The sequence below is a fragment of the Lampris incognitus genome, chromosome 17 (genome assembly GCF_029633865.1).
Source record: "Lampris incognitus isolate fLamInc1 chromosome 17, fLamInc1.hap2, whole genome shotgun sequence".
Lineage (NCBI taxonomy): Eukaryota > Metazoa > Chordata > Actinopteri > Lampriformes > Lampridae > Lampris > Lampris incognitus.
The window spans coordinates 25,412,432-25,420,773 of NC_079227.1; positions in this window are offsets into that span (position 1 = coordinate 25,412,432).

Here is an 8,342-nt window from a genome sequence, read left to right on the forward strand (position 1 = left end):
ATAAAATAACAAATACGGAGGCTCCACTTTCACACGAGGACCACTTTATTTTGATTCTTCCCCCACAGTAAACTCCACAACAACAACACTGCGTACAGCACTTCCACTCTCTCTTCAGCCTTCAAAATAAGAGCTCAAGGCATATGCTGTGGCGGCAGCTTATAACAGGAACTTAAAATCACTAACAGGCAAGTCCGGAAAAATAGGTTACATTATCATTATTTTTCTGATCAAAAATAAACAAATAAAAAAGCAGTAAAGATACCCCACAGAAAGACAGAGAGGGTCAAATTAACATGACAGGCGAGTGTCAGCAGTCAAAATGATGGCATCAGCAGGTAATGCTAATTAGTCAGCAATTAAGCTTGTACATACTGAGTAACATACTCTACTGTAGAGTAGTTATAGGGTAACTAATTTAGGTCAACATACATCTAAATCTTGCTAGTCTAGATATCATTAACGTTAGGTAGCTGCCTTTGTGCATGGTTCTAAAGCAGAGGCATACTTCAGGAGCAGTGTGTACTACACTTTTCCGGATACTATGACCGAGGAGCTTAACAGGAGATTCAAGGAGGGGCAACACTGGAAGTCTCATTGATGGACTCATTCGATAATTTCCCTCCTTAACAGTACATGCCAACTGGGTAAGCACCCTGACCTCAGAAGCAGAGGAAGCGGTCCACATTCTCTGTGATTTTTATGAGGACGATAAGGACCAGCTGAAGACAGAGCTAAAGGTCTTACTCTCCAGCTTTCCTCCAAAAGACCTGCAAAATTCCTTGCCATACTGAAGGAAAACAGTGGCCAGCTCATCTTTCCAACCTCAGTGAAGATGATGAGAACCTGCGCGACACTGCCAGTGTCAACAGCTTCTGTGGAGACATCATTTTCAAAGCTGAAAAATGATCAAGAACAAACCGAGTAGCCTCTGTGGACAAGAACGGCTCTCTGACCTGCTCCTGCTTGCCAAAGAGTAAGAAGACATCCAGATAAACCATAGTGAGATCATCAGAATCTTCCAAGACATGGCACCGAGGAGGACAGTCCTCTAAAGCAGAGGAATGATCCTGCTCCCTTCATCTGAGTACACAGAATGCACTTAGCCTACTTGTTGTAACTGAACATACACAAAAAAAGCTTATTGTTGATTTTGAATAATTATTTATTTTATAGACCACTAAAGTTTGCACAGTGGCATTGTTTTCTTTGTTGTTGTCAATGTCCGTCCTTGTGACGCCAAAGACCATAGTCTCTGTGTGAATTGATACAGTAATTTTGTAGAAACCTGTTGAGTTTTAATTATATGCATGAGTGTATGGGTATTGAATAGATCTATAACGTTATTTTTTTTTAAAAAATAATTATGAGAGGGATGCCCTTTTTTCACTTGAGCACCTGCCCCCCAAAATGTCTGTGCAGGCCACTGCTAAAACCCCATCTTTTTGGGAAAGTCTTTTATAGATCCCCATCCCTGCCTTCTGTTTTGATTCGTTTTTGACTTGGTCTGTTACCCCCTATGCCTTGTTTTATATTCATTCAATTTATTTTATGTATTTATTAATATTTTCTGTATTGAGTGTAAAGCACTTTGTAACTGTGTGTTTTTAAAAGTGCTATATAAATAACATTTTGCTTACTCACTCTTTCCACCTTCTCAACACACTCCCCTTGCTTGTCAGCACATTTCCATCTCTATCCTTCATCGTCCTAACCTGCTGCACACCCCTCCTAGTTCAGTCCCTCTGTCTGGCCAATCGGTACAAGTCCTTTTCTCCTTCCTTAGCGTCCAACCTCTCATACAACTCACCATACGCCTTTTCCTTTCCTTCGCCACCTCTCTCTTTGCTTTATGCTGCACCTCCTTGTACTCCTGTCTACTTTCTTCATCTCTCTGACTATCCCACTTCGTCTTTGCCAACCTCTTCCTCTGTATACTTTGCTTTACTTCCTCATTCCACCACCAAGTCTCCTTGTCTTCCTTCCTCTGTCCAGATGACGCACCAAGTACCTTCCTAGCTGTCTCCCTCACTATTTCTGCAGTGGTTGCCCAGCCATCTGCCAAATCTTCACCACTACAATGTTTTTATGATGCTTGTGACGATAGGTATTGATGAACTTTCTGACACTATGTCGTCTTACATCACATTCTGTGTTGACTCAGTTATCCCAACTAAAAAGATTGTTACTTACCCAAATAACAAACCTTGGATAACTAAAGAGCTCAAATCGGTTATTAATAAAAAGAAAAGGATAATTTATACTGGCGATCCTCTTGAGAAAAAAAGGCTGTCTCCAGAGAAGTGAGGAATGAAATAGCTAAGGCTAAAATGATGTATAGGAAAAAAATAGAAATGCAATATAGCAGTGGTGACCTTAGAGCAGCCTGGCAAGGGTGTCAAATCAATGGCCTCCTTTAACCAATATGCAAGTGAGACCAAGCAACTTATCAGTGTTAATGGAGTGGAGGACGCTGATCTGTCAAACACTTTTAATTCTACCTAACACTTTTACTCATGATGTTTCCAGGTTGAGGGAGTGCCTTGTACCACAGAATAATATTGTGATATCTTAAGAACGTGTCACAGCCTTATTTAAGAAAACGAACATAAGGAAGCCCTCTGCCCCGATGCCATCTGTGGGCGCACTCTGTGCTGACCGGCTCAGTGAGGTCTTGGGTAACTGTTATCAGTTACCTTCAATCTGGAAAACTTCCACTATATTCCCTATTCCGAAATCAAAAAAAATTCCAGATAACTAAATGAGTTCAGACCTGTTGCACCTACATCACATGAGATGAAAGTTTTTGAGAAAATCTTAAAAGATGATGTTGTCTCCCTAGTTGATGGCAAACTAGACCCCTTGCAGTTTGCTTATCAAGCTGGCAAGGGCGTGGAGGATGCAAAACTCTTTATCTTCGACAAAGTATATAAACGCCTGGAGAAACGCAGTTCTCATGTGAGACTTTTATTTGCCGACTTCTCTTCGGCTTTTGACAAGATGCAACCTCACATTTTGATCGAGAGGCTTGCTTCTTATTTTATACCTGATCAGCGTTTAATGTTGCTTTTAAACTTTTTAACAGAAAGAACCCAACAGGTTTTAGCTTAATGGAGTTATGTCCAATGTCCCGGTCCCAAACAGGGGCTCACCCCAGGGTTGCGCTCTTTCCCCCCTGCTTTTTATTTTGCATCCAGACAGCTGCAGGTCTTCTGAAGAGGGGAGTTACCTGGTGAAATTCTCTGACGATACCCCACTCCTGTCTCTTCTTCAGGGCTCGGAGTCAGACCACAGTTTTGTCAGTTGATTTTTAGGAGAAATGGTGATAAACCCAAAGCTAGCATTATACATGGCGAGGATGTTCAAATTGTTGACACTTGGGAACCGTGTTCGACTCCCAACTCAAGCTCGATGTGAACACAGATTCAATTGTCAAGCGCGGACAACAAAGGATTCACTTACTGCAGAAGCTTACCTCCTTTAATGTCTGTAACACCATCTCGTGTATTTTCGACCAATCATTAATTGAAAGTTTTCCTTTATTTGTCGGTTTAACGGGTTGTCTGTGAAGGACAGGAATAGCCTAAACAGTATGGTTAAGGTCTGCTCCAAGATAACGGGAATCCAGCAGAGAGACTTGTGCTCCCTCTGGGAGAAACGTGTGGCCCAGAAAGCAAAAGGAGTTAGTCGCCTACCTGACCACGTCCTGTCCAGTGAATTCACTATGACACCCTCAAGCCAGCGCTATAAAGCGCCCCCTAGGAAAACAAATCGCTATTCTAAATTCTTCATTCCTTCTGCTATCAGGCTGTTAAATGCTGAGAGTTTAAATGAATGTTTTGTTTAGTTTTAAACCACAATAGTTGGTTTATACCTTGTCTGTTTTTTCACATGGCTTGTATGTTCACTGGATGTTGTATTGGAATGCAACTTGCAATGCATCGTAGGATGCTTCTATTCTTAACTTATGTGAACTTATAACCCTCGCCTGGTCCTCGTGTGAGTGTGCATGCATGGCCACACGAGGGTGACAGTGTGCATCTCGCCCATGCACTGCTCTGCCATGGTCTCTGACATACCCCTGATTGCCTCTTGATTGAGTTTGGGTAGATTGTGGAACTGAATTGCCCTTCTGAGATAAACAAAGTTGTCTGAATCACTTGGGCAAATATGTAATTTATGATAATGGGCTATACAAATAAAATTGACGACCTCCAGCATACTCTTCCTTCAGAATTATTTCTACCCCATTTCTCCTCCTGTCCGTACCATCGTAAAATAGTTCTAACCCACACCCGATGCTCCTGGCCTTACTCCCTTCCACCTGGTCTCTCATTGGCTACGTAAAACTGTTGACTGGTGGGGAAACATCTCTCTGCCTCTCTGGCCATGGCAGAGAAGTCCTTCAAGAATAATTGAACAACAGACAATTTTCTCCCCAGTTGTATCTGGCCAAATACCCCACTCCTCTGAGCTGTCCCGGACACAGCTTCACCCCCTCTGCCAATCTGGGGAGGGGTGCAGACTACCACACGTCTCCTCCGATACACGTGGAGTCACCAGCCGCCTCTTTTCACCTGACAGTGGGGAGTTTCACCAGGGGGATGAAGTGCGTGGGAGGATCACGCTGTTCCCCCCCCGAACAGGCGCCCCGACCGACTACAGTAGGCGCCAGTACAGCAACCAGCACACATACCCACATCCAGCTTCCCACCCCGCAGAAACGGTCAATTGTGCCTGTAGGGACACCCGACCAAGCCGGAGGTAACACGGGGATTCGAACCGGCGACCCCCATGTTGGTAGGCAACGGAATAGACCGCTGCGCTACCCAGTCACCTCCGGCCTTTCCCTCTTTAAGGACCTGACATAAAGCTTTGAGCCAATGCTATTTTCATGCAAAGTGCTCCACATCTCTCTTTGGGGTCAAAAACCATTGCAATATTTTGCTACCGTGTTCTTCAGTTAGAGAGTTCAACACATGTTTGGTGCATAATGTTTTCGAAAGGTACCAGATTTTCTATTTCTCTTCCCAGTGCAAAGAGCCTCCTTAGGTCACAAAGCCTTTTCCTGTCCCTCACACAGGTTCCTATTTAGTGTAGTGCACATATGGCATGATGGCGTTTTGCTGGGCTTCATCGTTTATCTACACATTAGTCACAGCCTTTAGTTTTATATTTTGTTGCATCAACGATAATCACGGGGTTTTGTTTCCAGTGAATGGTGAGTAGTTGTTTTTTGAAGTTAGTTTTTTAAAGCATGGTTTTTATAGTGTAATGGTATAACTGGGTCTTTGTCCTATGGACCCACATACCGTTTCAGTTTCACTACATCGTCACATTTGTTCTAAAGGGGAGAAAGAAGCATAGGAGTTGAATTGTCTTGGACAAATTATGTCCCCTGACTTGGGATCCCAACCAGAAAACTCTGAAAACCCAAATGAACCTCAGTTTTTTTTTCAAAGAATTTTGAAAATTGCCTTCTAACAATTTGGGTTACTTTTTTTTCCTCTGAGAAATCTCAATCCAAATATTTTTAAGGAAGAAAATTGAATTATGTGATTTTATCAGTAAAGACATCTGTGTTGTGCTCCTGGTGTAGTGCCAGGTATGGCAGATGTGGAGAAGGAACATTAATCAATATTCAAATTACACAACTATCAAAAAATATGCTCAGGACGCATGTGACTTACTCGAGAGCTCTCTGCTTTTCCAGAACCGTATCATGGCATCAGATGGTGCCATGTAAAAGTATTGGCCCCCTTCCTTATTTCCTCTATTTTTGCGTATTTGTCACACTGAATTGTTTCAGATATTCATGCAAAATGTAATATACGATGAGGAGAACCCGAGTAAACACAAAATTTGGTTTTAAATGACCATTCAATTTATTGAAGGAAAGCAGTGGGCAGCACGGTGGCGCAGTGGTTAGTGCGGTCACCCTACAGCAAGAAGGTCCTGGGTTTGAGCCCCGGGGTAGGCCAACCTTGGGGGTCATCCCAGGTCATCCTCTGTGTGGAGTTTGTGAATGTGAACGTGTGTGTGTTGGTCCTATGATGGCCTGGCAGCCTGTCCAGGGTGTCTCCCCGCCTGCTGCCCAATGACTGCTGGGATAGGCTTCAGCATCCCCGTGACCCTGAGAGCAGGATAAGCAGTTTGGATAAGGGATGTAATTTTGATTAATTATAGATTATGCCATTACTCAATGACTGATGATTCAGTCATTTTGAAATGGACAATCATGGACAAACATGGGACCATATCAACTAAAGTCAATTGCTGACTAGTGTATCCATTCAAACAAAGTGTAATGTACATGGTTGGAGACTAGAAATAATTTGAACAGATTGTCTTTCTACATTCATTTGGTTGTTTTGTTTGTTTTTGACCTGTCATTGAGATGACTCAAAATGCAGATGGCACCACTGTAAGTTCAATCATGCATATGGACTTGCCGTAAGTGCCACATGCAGCTATATTTCATCTAGTGTTTCATTTGTGACAAATTGTTTTGACATGTTAAATCAGTATAAACCATCAAAGCAAAATCAACCATCAGGTAATATAACCACAACTGTGTCAGGAGATGTCATATGCACGTCACACACTCAAACTACAGAGGAAGTTTAACCCTGCGACCTTTCTTCCTAGAATGTCTGGTGAGACTGTGGCCTAGAAGCATAAATTAATGGATGGTGTGATGCTGATGGTTTGCTTAAGTCCATAAATTGAATGAGTAAACCGAGTGCAGGGTAAGGCTGCCTGGAGCCAGGGTGTCTAACACCCAACCAAACTAGGTTAGTCAAGGATGGAATACCATAAAAGAGGCTAGTATTATTAAACATGAAACGTTAAATTCATTATCTATGGCGAGAACAATGGACTTGAACTTGCCAAGGTCCAACACAATATTTGATACCATAACTTGTGCTAAAACTCTTCAAAACACAAATGTGGTCCCTCGTCCAGAAGGCAAGAAAATAGACCCAAAAAAAAAAACACCCAATGTAAAATACCTTTAACCAACATTAATAATAAAAAGATAGGGGGAAAAAACACTGATGCAGATGATGTGAAGTATTTACCTGACCACTACTCTTTGAATTTATCAGTATATCTGATAAATGGCATTTTACTAACTTGTTGCTACTCCAAGGCCCTGACAAAAGCTGAGCTGCAGATGCTTTTACTTTTAATCACTGCATTTACTACTAAAGGGATTATTTCCTGTCCCTTTCCCTACCCAACCTCGAGTTCAGTCAAGTTGGTGTCATCAAGATGTTTTAACTGAACCACTTAATCAACAAGAACTAATCTTTTGTAATATAATGAAACAATATCATAGATTATTTTAAGATAAATTATAATATACAATGTAGAAGAAAGTTCTGTTTAGCCATAAAGCTCATGTATAATTTGACTTTATTCATTTTTGTTGTAATATCCCATACAGAGAGAGAGAGAGCGAGAGCGCAAGAAACAGAGACTTAGGCAGCAGAAGACAGTGGGGAGGAAGAAGAGGGGGTATCATAGAAGATTAAGCCCCTCCATGGGATGTACGATTGAAGACATGGCTGATAAAGAAATCCACCAGTGGCTAGAAAAGGCTGGACTGAAGGACAGCACAGAGGCTCTGATCATAGCAGCACAAGGACCGGCACTCAGCACCAGATCGATTGAGGCAGTGGTTCTACCACACCAGACGAGACCCAAGATGCAGGCTGTGCAAAGACACCCCTGAGACAGTCCAGCACTTAGAAGCAGGGTGTAAAAAAGGGCTGGGAAAGCGTACACTGAAAGGCATGACCAAAGAGGCTGGGATAGTGTACAGGAATATCTGTACTGACAAGTAGGTGCTGGCTAACCAACCAGACATTGTGGTAGGTGACAAGGAACAGAATACATCAGGTTTGATTGATGTAGCAATCCCGAGCGAAGGCAACATCATGAAGAAAAAGCATGAGAGGCTGGAGAAATACTAAGGGCTGAAGGAAGAACTAGATTGTGTTCTGTCATTACAGATGTCTGAAATTCAGATTCTGTGACCCCCAAACTGGGAGAGTGGCTCCAGCAGATTCCAGGGACAACATCTGAAGTCTCTGTCCAGAAGAGTACAGTCCTAGGAACAGCTAAGATACTGTGCAGAACCCTCAAATTCCCACCTCTTGGCAGAGGACCTGAGCTTGAGGAAGACACACACCACCCAAAAAAAGGCAAGGGGAAGATTATCTTTTTATAGTGGCTTGAGAAAGTATACAGACCCCTTCACTTTATTGTGTTTTAAAAATCGATAAAATTGTCATTTTGCCCATCAATCTACACCCATTAACCCACAATGATAGAAA